Source organism: Rattus norvegicus, chromosome 2 (genome assembly GCF_036323735.1).
Source record: "Rattus norvegicus strain BN/NHsdMcwi chromosome 2, GRCr8, whole genome shotgun sequence".
NCBI classification, from domain to species: Eukaryota; Metazoa; Chordata; class Mammalia; order Rodentia; family Muridae; genus Rattus; species Rattus norvegicus.
Window position 1 is genome coordinate 190,564,081 of NC_086020.1, and position 12,280 is coordinate 190,576,360.

At 45.8% G+C, this 12,280-nt stretch overlaps 1 long non-coding RNA gene across 5 annotated transcripts in view; it reads left to right on the forward strand.

Annotated features, from left to right (window-relative positions):
* LOC120100896 (uncharacterized) overlaps window positions 1-12,280 on the forward strand; it is a 93,541-nt gene that overhangs the window by 2,734 nt on the left and 78,527 nt on the right. For 3 of the 5 annotated variants that reach the window (XR_010064359.1, XR_010064362.1, XR_005501153.2), the window contains exon 1: window positions 143-10,655. The exons of 1 other annotated variant lie outside the window; for it this stretch is intronic. This is a non-coding gene — a long non-coding RNA (uncharacterized LOC120100896). Of the gene's footprint in view, window positions 1-142; window positions 10,656-12,280 lie in introns of those variants that run through there. One more of the 5 variants, XR_010064360.1, reaches the window with a different exon arrangement.

Below are 12,280 nucleotides of genomic sequence, written 5' to 3' on the forward strand. Positions count from 1 at the left end.
AGAGAGAGAGAGAGAGAGAGAGAGAGAGAGAGAGAGAGAGAGAGAGAGAGAGAGAGAGAGAGAGAGGAGAGAGAGAGAGAGAGAGAGAGAGAGAGAGGAGAGAGAGAGAGAGAGAGAGAGAGAGAGAGAGAGAGAGAGAGAGAGAGAGAGAGAGAGAGAGAGAGAGAGAGAGAGAGAGACACGGGTTGTGGGCGCTGAACTAACTTTGAGCATGAGGGGACAGTTTCCCTCTGTCCTCTCCGCTCCTCTCTACCTTCAGCCTTCCCTCGCCTGGACTCTTCTCCCCTCTACCCAACTTGCTCCCTGCTGGGTGCTCTTCTTTCAAAGTTTTAGGCGCTCTTCACCATAGTGCTCTCTGGTTTCCGGGATCCCGGAGTGGAAGCCCACGCTTGCCTCGCTCGGTGTTTGTGAAGTCGGAAAACTCTTAAATGGGCCCTGGAAATCTTTCTGATTCCTCGAGCAAATTGGCTGGAGGTGAGGTCGTGGTCCTGGGGGAAAGGAAGCAGCTGATTCTCTGGCCGCGGGGACACCTGTGTGCAGTTGGCAGACCTGGGAAGCCATCACCAAAGCCTTAAGCACAGCAGCTCAGCCCTCCTGAGAATAGCGCTGGTCTGTGCTGCTTGTTACTGCTCGCAGAGGGGGGCCCCCATCCCCGCCCCCAAACACACACGACCCTTAATTTCCTTGCACGTGGTTGATGGCTCTGCTTTAGAATTAAGGCTGATGAGTGGAAATCTTCTTCACCTCTTAACTATCTGGAAAGGCCTTGCAAGAGGATAGTTTGCTTTGTTTTTTTGAGGTTTTTTTTTTTATACAATGCCTCCTGAACCCAAGACAGGCTTCCAAGTTGCCTTGGTTGACTTTTAACTGGCCCTCCTGTGTGCACCTCCCAACTGCTGGGACACGCCCAGCTTTACTAACTGGCTTAACCTATTCTCCAAAAACCTCTATTTCCCATCTGTAGTATGGAAATGTGAGGTCGATATTAGGGAAATAGTTATTAATCATGCACTGCTTGGTATGCAGTTCATGCCAGCTACTAAATAAATTAGAAAGCTGTGTTAATAAACACTTGTTGAGCTTCGTTTGACCCTCTGCTGGGTACTGGGGGCTAGATGGTTTCCTGAATCGGTGCTCTCCTCTGCCCTCTTAGCACCTCTGTGGAGCAGGAGTGCCCTGCAGTGTCTGCTAGACTATGAAGAGTTCTCACGAACGTGCTTTCTCTGGTAGGGGAAGGAAATTCTCAAAACTATAACAGTATAAGACATCAGTATAAGAACTTACATGTTCTTGAACACAAATTCAGGCTATAGGGCCAGGTTTGTTGTTGTTAATGTGAGCCCTGTCTGATCTCATAGTGTCTATTATTGTGTGCAAAATGATAGGTGTGTGTACCCACAGAGCTGTCACTCAGAACATTTCCAGCTTGGCCATGGCTCCTGTCACTCAACATATTACAGGGTTACCAATATTAAGATCTCAGTCTTCATATATCAATTGTACCTGCATCTGAACTGCACATGGGGAAAGAAAGCATGAGCATGTTTCCGTCAATGAGATTTCTCCGTGTTGTATGTAACCATGTTTCATTCTTCACTACTACATACTCATTAAATAACCAATAATGTATGCAGTCTGCTGACTGTTTGATATGCGTTTCACTTGCTTCAGGTTTTGAACGGTCCATAGTGAAATTGCTGTCCACATTCTTCCCTGTGTCTTCTGTACAGCATTGAGTTGTGTCAGGCACATGCTGGAGACTGGAAATTCTAGTTCACAGGGTATCCACACGTTAAACTTTAAATGTATTTCCAGTTATCTGAGTTATTAAAGATAACTAAAGGGGGGGGACAACAAGTGTAAACCATAAAACAAACAACAAATAGATATATTTGTAAAGCAGAATGGGAAATCTGTTTAATGTTCCAACCAGTGCTGTAAAGATTCCCGATGACCCCACATATTTACCACTTTGGGATCATGCTGTTTAAAGTTTTTCTAGTTACATTTTACTGTTGTTGGAGGGGGGTGTGCGTGCCGCAGTGGGCGTGTGGAAGTCATTGAACAACTTGTTGGGAGTTCCAGCTCTCCACCGTGTGTGAGCTGGGGACTGAGTTTAGGTCATCCTCAGGCTTGGTCATAAGCAGCTTTACCCTCTGAGCCATCTCCGTGGCCCAAGTGTTTTCTTTGTAAATGAAAAACCGGGATGTGTATTTCATTATAATTAGACGTTCATTTCTCTGGTGACCAGTACTACTGAGCAACTTCTCAAATGTTTATGATCCATTATGATGGTCTATGGGGGGGATGTATCTATGTGTGTCTTTTGCCCATTTGAACTGTATTCAGTTCTTCACATAGTCTGGATATAACTCCTTTCTTATATCTCTTCCAAATACCTTCTCTCAACCTGTAGCTGGTTTATAGTTTACTGTTATTATCAGTAAAAAGAGTTTCTTAATTTCCAATCAGCCCAACTTACCAAGCATATCTCTAATGTTTAGTGTTTAAGGAATCTCTGCCTAGCCCAAAGCCACAAAGATGGTTGCCTATGCTCTCTTCTAAGAACTGGGTTTTAAGCCTTGAGGAAGTAACTGACCTTCTGCAAAGCTCCAATCTCAATAACATTTAAACAAATTATTACCTTGGCCTTTGACATGGATATGGTCATCAGAGGTAGCTATTGATATTAGTAGATGTAAAAACATCTACTACAAAAGTCAGCATACAATCTAGTGGTTTCTATCATGACGTTTCAGACATATATGTTTGCCATATGCTGTGTTCTGTCCCTTCTCAGGTCTCTACCAGGTCCCCTCCCAGCTGGCTTCCCTGTTAGTCCCTTCTGTGCTCTTATCACAAGAAACTTCTAAACCTAAAGTTTGATCTGCCCTTTGCTTAGGTGACATTTTGTTCAACGTCCTGAACAAATTAGGTAATTCTACGATGGGGAGATGGGGAGGGCCAGTCCAGAGACGAAACTTGTTATAGTCCTGCATGTGTATGTTTCTCCTCAGATTTCTTTTTTTAATCCCCACAGCTTTTCTAAACTTTTTAGAATTTTTGTTTCTTCTGTTTTTTTTTTTTTTTAAATACACTGTGTTCTTTCTACCTCACCAACTGTGGCACCTTGAAGTTGGCAGGAGGCTCAGGAGGTTGCCAGGTCCTGCTCACTGGACATGGAACCAGATAATTTAAACTATCCATGCAAGACTCTTGGTACCTCCTTGCCAAATTCCAGCCTCTGCTGGCACATAGCCAATCAAAATGCTTCAAAGACCTTTCCTTCCTTCTTTCCTTCTTTCTTTCTTTCTTTCCTTCCTTCTTTCTTTCTTTCTTTCTTTCCTTCTTTCTCTCTTTCTTTCTTTCTTTCTGTCTGTCTGTCTGTCTTTCTTTTTTCCATTCAGAATAATCCACTGGTTTGTGCCTAGAGAAGCTGCAGTTGGGAAAACAGATAAAACAGCCTTCAAAATGCAAGAGTACCCTCTTTTAGAATAACCCTAGAAATTCCATGTCTCAGTAAAACTATTTTCAGTACTCCAGCAAGTCGAAGGAATCCCTCCATTACTGTTTGTTGAGTAAGAAAGACTTCATTGGGTAGGAAAGACTTCTGGAAGAGTGATCACGTGTTCCCTAATTTACCAGTTTCTGATGTCCTGACTTTTTGATTACATTATCTCAGAGTGAGTTATAATATTCATTCAAATATCTTCTAGGCATCTCCCATAACATGATGAGTTGAGCATTATTAATATGCATATAGGGGATGCAGGACCTCAGTAAGCACGTAGATTAATGAATGTCCCTCCACACTAAGCAAATTTATGCTATCTACATACAGATTAAGAAATAAAGGAATAGCGGGTTGGGGATTTAGCTCAGTGGTAGAGCGCTTGCCTAGCAAGCGCAAGGCCCTGGGTTCAGTCCCCAGCTCCGGAAAAAAAAAAAAAAAAAGAAAAAGAAAAGAAATAAAGGAATAGCAAAGTGATTGTAATATACTTTCATACAAATGCTTTGTCTACATCTCAGGGAGTGGGGGTGGGGGGGCAAGAAGGATTATGGTTTAGTTTCCATGGACCTTTACTTCCTCTCTGGCTTGTCCAGGCCAATGTGCTTGTTGTTTGTTTTGGGTTTGGGTTTCCATTATTTTGGCATTGCAAAAAGAAAATTAAGTTTGGAGTAGTAAAAAGGTTCAGCTTTGATTTGTAAGGAAGCTGTGTGGTTTGAATGAAAATGGCCCCCTTGGTTTATAGGGAGTGGCGTTATTTGGAGGCGTGGCCTTTGTCGGCGAGGTGTGTCACTGGGGGTTGGCTTCAGGGTTTCAAATGCTCAAGCCAGGCCTAGTGTCTCTTCATCCCTGCTGCCTGCTGATCTGGATGTAGAACTCCCAGCTACCACTCCAGGACCATGTCTGCCTGTGTCCACCATGCTTCCCACCATGATGACCTTGGACTACACCTCTGAACTGTAAGCCAGCCACAGTTAAATGTTTTCCTTTATAAGAATTGCCACCGTCGTGGTGTCTCTTCATAGCAGTAAAACCCAAATTAATACAGAAGTCCAGCATGAGCAGACCCTAGGACGTGGTATGAGCGGATGGACTAGGAAGAGCGGAGGCACGGCTGCAAGGGATGGCGAAGGGAATATGGTGAGGAGTATCTGGTGGGGCCCAGACAGCAAGAAGGATCACTGAGGCACTGACAGAATATCAAAGCTCTGCCCTCCCAGCCACCTCCAATCGTTTCCCCCCTACTTTGAAGGTATGTCCTTGGGGAAGGACAGAGGGTAGAGGGCAGGGCCTGTATGCCAGTCCTAACCTGTAAGCCATACACTTGAACAGACAGCCTCATGTGTCTGAGTCCCAACTTCCTGACACAGACAGAAACGGTGACGAGATTTGCTTCACGGAGCAGTGTGTTAACAGAGGAAGGGGGGAGGGACGGCAGGACCCTTTGCCTACTTTGCATTCTATTCCATTACTGGCTAAGACAGGTGGTCAAGAGAGACAGAAGACAGCAAGCAGCAAAGAATAAATTCTCAACACCCTCTTTGTGTTTGCCCTAACTTCTACAACCCCTCTGTCCTAGGATTAAGGTTTTAACTCTCCTATGGGAAAGGAGATTTTGTGTGTGTGAATTGTTAATTGATCACCTCCTATCTTGTGACTAACCCCTGGGTCAACACTGTAGAATCTCCTGCAGCAGCCTTCCTCAGTGTGGAAACCACTAACACAGGAGCCCGTTCTATTAGCAACTCCTGCTGTCTCCACACTCTTTGCCAAAGAAAGGGGATGCCCTGCTTCTGGGAGTGGCCCACTCCCCTAACAGATGTCATTTTCTGCTCACACATGGGTCTTATGGCCCTCACGTCTGTCTGGACTTTTAGTCTCAAAAACTCAAAAGCGACATTGGCTGGTTTAAGCAAGATGGAATTTATCTAAAATCTATTAAGGGGCCCACAGAATCAGCCAGACAGCTGGATATCAACTTGGCCAATCAACCATGCTACAAGGCATGTGGCCTAAAAGGCCAACCTCATGATAGGTACAGGAGACATCTGAACATCATGGTAGATCTAGGCAGCAGGTGCTGCTGCTGCTGACCCTGAAAATTGGCTGTAATTGTACCACCTGGTAAGCAGAATCTTCGTGTGGATGCCCCTGTTGCACACCATCACCAACTTGTCGTCATAATCTGGGATTGGAAGATGCATCCGATTAACCCCTCAGGCAAAGAAGGCCAACCTGTGGGTTAGCTGCCATTTCTTTCTTCCCTGGGAACCAGCTTCTGCCTCTCAAAGCAGAAAGTTCTCCAGAAGGAGGAAGTGCACATATCAGTGGCCGGAATATGTTCTCTCCCTTCTAGCTTCCCGATCTGTCTCCTGTGAGGTGTATGCTGGCAGTTCGGCACCCTGTCATCTTCCTGGCTCTGGGACACAAAGCAAACAGGTTTCTGAAGCCTGAGCCTGAGGCCAGGAAAATGGATTCTTGAGAAGTTTCTAGGGTGGAGGCCATCCAGCTGGCCCTACCTTGCTATACTCTCTTAGGCAGGTAGCACTTTTCCTCTTCAAAATTCTTAGAATAGGCACTTAGTGGATGCCTGGTGGGAAGAAAAGGGGAGGGGGGAGGACTTTGGATACCCACCCCTTGTTCAAGTCCTGGTTTCCATTCCTCTTTGTGTGTGGGGTTTCCCCATCTGTTAAAAAAAGAAAATCTGCCCTGGTCACTCCCGCTGCCTCCAGCTCAGGCAGTGAGTGTCCGGAAGAGCAGGGTACAGGGCCGTGCTGCCCAAGGCGCTTTGCGGGGCTGGCTACCCATAATGACAGTGTCCCGGGGCTGGCGCTTGTGTAACAGGCAGATTTACCAAGAGGGGACGGCTGTTTGCTCAGCAGCTGAGCAGTCTATAATTAGACTGTCACAACATCAGCAAAAGTACAGGATCAATGTAATCAGAGAAGAAATGGAAAAGAACGCCGCATCAGTCAAAGCCTCCAGTGGGTCTCCGTGGTTTCCGGAGCACTAATCGCCCGGGCGGGGCTTGATGCCCTGCTTGTGGATTTCCTCCTGGGTGAAGACTAGGTTTGCTTCAGCGAACCAGACAGACCCTCTCATCCACCTAGTTCTTTTCCTCATCTCTCTGCCCTCTGAAAGGAAGCAGGACTTGCAGATAAAACTCATGGCTGAGACACAACTGATCGCTATATGAGTGGGGAGGGCTAGCTTCTCCAACGCAAAGATTCCTAGGTTCCATCTCAACCCTGCACCACCAGAAGCTGTGTGGTGAGCACCAAACACAGACTGTGTGTGGCGCATTCCCAGCTCTACAAAAAGCTGAGAGCTGCTAGGCCATCCACTGGTCCCAGCTCACAGTGGACCTCTAGCTCCTACTGGACACCTGAGTGTTTTTAAACTCAGACTGATTGACAGAGCAGCCAAGGGTAAAACACCTCTCAGAGCCTAGGAATGACAGCAGGCTTACTTCCTTTTTAATTATCTTAAGAATCCCAAGCTGCGGACATGTTTATCTCATTAATCCCAGTGACACCTGAGCCCTGGAGTCATGTCCAATGCCTTTAGCCTCCACCAAAGTAGATAAGGGCTCACATCTGTCTATAAGTGATTGGAATCTGGGGCCTTGGGAGCCTTTTCCCAGCCTGATTGTTACAGAATCGACTAGAATTTTTTTTAAATCTGTGTGATTTATTTAGTAAGTTTTTTTACATTAATACTATATGGTAGAAAAACCAGAAACTATAGAGGCGAAAGGACGAAGTAAATTATGACCAGTGCCACTATGGTTCTGCCTTTTTGTGTTTAACCTTCCACGCTGTGCACATGTGTTTGTGTGCGCTCGCAAATGCATTCCACTCCTGTATAGGCAGAGTCTGCTCAATGAGGGGCAAAGGTAAAGGTGACCTGTATTGGTGACTCTCCTTGTTACTGTGACAGGATATCGTACAAAAGCAACTGAAGGAAGGAGGGCTTTATTCTTGCTCACAGTTGGAGGGTGCAGTCCATCATGACGGGTAAGCCCTGGCTGCAGGAGCTTGACAAGGCTGCTCACATCGCATCCATACTTAGGCAGCAGAAAGCAACGGATGTTTGTCCTCATTTTCTATTTTCACTTGGTCTGGGACACCATCCCTTGTGGAATGGCCCTGCCCACATTTAGGGTTAGTCTTCTGACCCCCACTAACCAAATCTAGGTAGTCCTTCATACAGCTTTAAAGGGATGGGCAGCCCTATAGAACTAATAGGAAATGGGAAGCCATTTCCACAGGGGCCTTAAGGGAGAAGACAGGGTATCAGAACCTGGGGACAGTCGCTATGGCTACAACAGGGCTACCTGACAGGATACATGGATTTAGGTTAAGGAGTTCTGTAAGCATTAGACTGAGCCTAGAAGTCAATTGTCAGCACAATAAACACACCTACCCTACCTTCTGCAAACATAGGGAGCCCTGCCTGTGTCTCATATGAGCTGCCCAGCCACAGGTAGATTGGCGCTGCCACCCAGACTCAGCAGGATGTAAAAGTGGAAGGCCTGCATGGCACTCCCGTGTGTTTATGAGTGCAAAAGTAAAAAAATAATTTTAAATGTACCTATTGGGGTCTTAGGGTTTCTATTGCTATGAAGAGACATGGTGACCGTGACAACTTTATAAAGAAAAACATTTAGTTGGGGCTGTCTTATAGTCCAGAGGTTTAGCCCATTGTTGTCTTGGAGGGAAGCTGGTGGCACACAGACACAGTGCTAGAGAGTTAGCTGAGAAGTTTGCACGCAGGTCAGCAGGCAGCAGGAAAGGAGAGAGACTCTGGGCCTGGCTTGACATTTGAAACCTCAAAGCCCACCCCCAGTGACACACTTTCTTCCAACAATGCCACCCCTCCAACAGTACCACTCCTCGTGAGCCTCTGGTGGCTATTTTTCTTCAAACCAATACACTTGGTTAAGCTGGAAAACACTGGTGAGTTCCACTATACTGAGTCAGCGTAAAGAATGACTGGTTTAAAATGTTTCCCTCACACAGTGAGCCAGGAACCTAGACTGCTAGCTCGAGGTCAACCAGTTGTTTAGTGGATGCGGTGGGTAGGAAGAAAGAACCAGAGTAGTCATCGCAAGCAGTAAATTATAAATACGAAGTAAAGTAAGTCACAAACAGTAAATTTAAACACAAAGTAAATTAAAAACCTTTGGTTTAACTTAATTTACTTTGTGTTTATAATTTACTGTTTGTGATACTAATTGTAGCAACAGAAACTGAACTAAGGCCAGCTATAGTGGTGTATGCCTTTAATATCAGTACTCAGGAGGCAGAGGCAGGCAGATCTCGGAGTTTGAGGCTAGCCTGGTCTACAGAGGAAGTTCCAGGATAGCCAAGGATATACAGAAAAACGCTGTCTCAAAAACAAAGGAAAACTGAACTAAGACAGACATACAAATGTTTACACTAAGGATAGCTAATAGTTTAGGCTCCTAGCAGTTGAGAGTTATTACTAAAGACAGCCTCTACTTATATTGGTACTCTTCTAAAGTTATTTGCACTAGTTAATCTCCCAAGATCCCCGTGAGTAGGTCACAGGTTTCTCTGCCTCTGGCTCTCTCATGGACTTGCTGGTGGCTGCTTGACTGACTGGAATTTCCAAGTCTCCTTCCTGACCATGCTCACATCTAATGGAGGTTGAAAATAAAAACTGTAAGTGTGCACACACTGGATGCTCTTGACTGGTGCCCAGCTCCCATTAATATGCTGCCACATACTTGAGTTTAACTGATGTCCCAACCCTGAGGCAGTTGACCATGGGCTGTCAGTTGGCTTGCCTCACATTAGCCAAGCTGGGGTCATTCAGGGTAAAGCAATGTCCTAGCTCCTACTCTTCTCAGCCTATGTAAGAAGGAGAAGACAACCCTTCCCTCTGTGTGGGCTGTATGGTTACAGAACTCCTGCCGTTTGCTGCCCCAAGACAACCCAGGGATGTCGTGACTGACATATGGGCAAATGCAGGAACAGAATCAAGACCACCAGACCGGAGGCCCCATGGCTTCCAAGCCTCTCTCCTCCAGGAGGACCACCCTCTCTAAGTGTTCCAACCGATTACAGTTTTGATACCTAGATAAATGTTTTTTTTCCCCAATGCAAAACCTTGTGAACTTACAGGTAAAGCAAGACTGAAAGTGTCACATTAGACCATTTAAGGGCTGTCATGAATTCTGAAGCAATCTAATCCTGTTTTGGTGTCCTGTGGACAAGCACCAGCTTGCCAATGGAAGTGGAGGCCTGGACGGGTAACCCAAGGAATACTGGTCCCAAGGGCTCCACAGAGGAGCCAGTGCTACAGCCTGAAGAACAGGGCTTGGGTCCCACTACAGTGGGAGTCTGCATTCCCAGGCCATACTTCCTGGGCTCCAGTCTCACCTAGCCTGCTCCTTTGGGTTAGCTATTTGACCTCAATAATGAACTGATGATGACTGAGGTAAGACTATTTCCTCTGAATTGAAACTGCCCCCCTAAGGGGGGAGGGAGGTTTCTAAGATGCAGGAAGCTGAGGATACTTTCCAAGCCCAGAAAGTTCGAAAGACAAGACTTACAAGTCGCCTATCAAAAGTTTTATTTTGTTTTTTGTTTTTTTCCTTTTCCTTTTGGTGCGTGTGCATGTGTCTCTGAGTCTGTGTGACACATGACCCAGTGTTCATGTGGAAGTCAGAGGACAACTTTTAGGATTTGGTTTTCTTCTGTCATGTGGGTTCTGGAGATCAAAATCAGATCCTCAGACTTGTTCCACAAGTGCTTTAGCATGCTGAGCCATCCCTCCAGTCCCAGAAGTTTTATGTAGGAGCAGAAAGCAATTGCTGAGAGAGAAAAGGCTCTTCAGTGGAAGTGCCTACAAGCTGTGCAAAGAATTCTAGAGCTGCAGCTTCTGGGGGCTGTCACCCCCACTGGTGGAGGACTTCTGGCAAGACAGCTGCCCGAGTCTCTCATGTTCCTATAAATACCCATGCTCCTGTACATAGGCCTAGTAAACTCACTGGCTTATCAAGCTTGACTTCTTTGCATTCACTTGCTTGTTTCTCATTGGTGCCCTACAGGAGCAAACAGACATTTCTTCACATCTTCCCAGGAAAGGTCATGCCATAGAGGAGGCCTCTCCCATCAGGGTATGTCCATAATTAAATGGCTAACCCAAGTGCCATAGGTATGTGGTAACTGAAGTTTTAAAAAATCTGCTATTACTATTAACAATTTTCTCCATGAGATTCTGTTTTCTCCCTTGAGAAGTAAAAGAATGTTCCAGAAGATCTCTTAGTTAGGGTTTTATTGCTGTGAACTAACACGACATGCCATGACCATGACAACTCTTATAAAGAAAACCATTTAATTGGGACTGGCTTACAGGTTCAGAGGTTTAGTCCATTATCATCATGGTGGGAAACGTGCAGGCAAGCATGGTGTTGGGAGAAGGAGGCAAGAATTTTACATCTGGATCTGTAGGCTGTAGGAAGAAAGTGACAGTGGGCCTGACTTGAGCATCTGAAATCTCAAAGCCCACTCCCTATGACATATGTCCTCCAACAAGGTCACACCTCCTAATTGTGCTACTCCCTGTAGGCCTATGGGGCCATCTTCATTCAAACCACTGATCTCCGTGCACCCTTGAAGTACTGCTACTCTTTGTAGTCTCATCCTGAGGCAGAGGCTCTTCAGAGACCCTCTGACTAAAGAGTAAGACGCTGTAGACACCCAGTATATCTTAACCTTACTGTGAGGCCACCCTGCCCTTTCCAAGGCACGAGGCAAGGCTTTCTGCCAGATGTCCCCAGGACCTTAAAGGGCAGAGATCCTTTGATAAGTCGAGTTCGGACGTCATCATACATACTGCACACTGAGTGCCTGGCTGCAGGTAAATAAAGAATGGGTTTGAGTATTCAAATTACTATGTTGGGGCATCAGAGTCACACATAAAACAGGGAGCCCCCTCATGTCTCTTGAGGTGACTATGAGAATTCCTTCAAATAACCCATGTTATGTATGACATGGTCTTGTGAATATCTTTTCCTTCCCCATCTGTCTTACTGTCTGTCTATCCATCTATCAGTGGTTCTCAACCCCTTTGGTGATCTAACCACCCTTTCACAGGAGTCACCTAAGACCATTAGAGAGCACAGATCCTAACATTACAATTCATAACCGTAGCATAACTACAGTTATGAAGTAGCAGTGAAAATAATTTTAGGGTTAGGAGTCACCACAACACAAGGGACTGTATTAAAGGGTTGCAGCATGAGGAGGGTTGAATCACTATTCTGTCTGAAACCTGAGGCCACCAGCCACCACTGCAGTGAGGAAGACAGCTGGGGAAAGACTCTACCTTAGGCTGTGACAAAATAAGACCTGTAGTTAAGACAACTAGTTTTTAAAGTTACTGAAAAATGAAACCGGAGTCCCAAGGTGATGCTAGACAAAGACAAAGGTAGCCCTCCAGGATCTAGGGTACAATTTGGGAACTAAAATATATTGTCCACCCTTGGGTGCCTCTTCCTCTGCCTGCCTCACCCCCCCCCTCAAGTATTCAATGACTTCTCCCCTCAGACCATAACCCTAGTGCCTTTGCTATGTAAATTCAAACTCACACACAGAATCCAGTGGGGAGGGTGTTAGCAGCACCCATATCTGGACATGGCATGTTGGCCATCCCTGTGCTACCTATGATCAGCTGAGGGGACAGAGGAGGTCAGGTGACAGAGTACAGAATGGATACAGTTATCCAATGAGCATCCTAGGG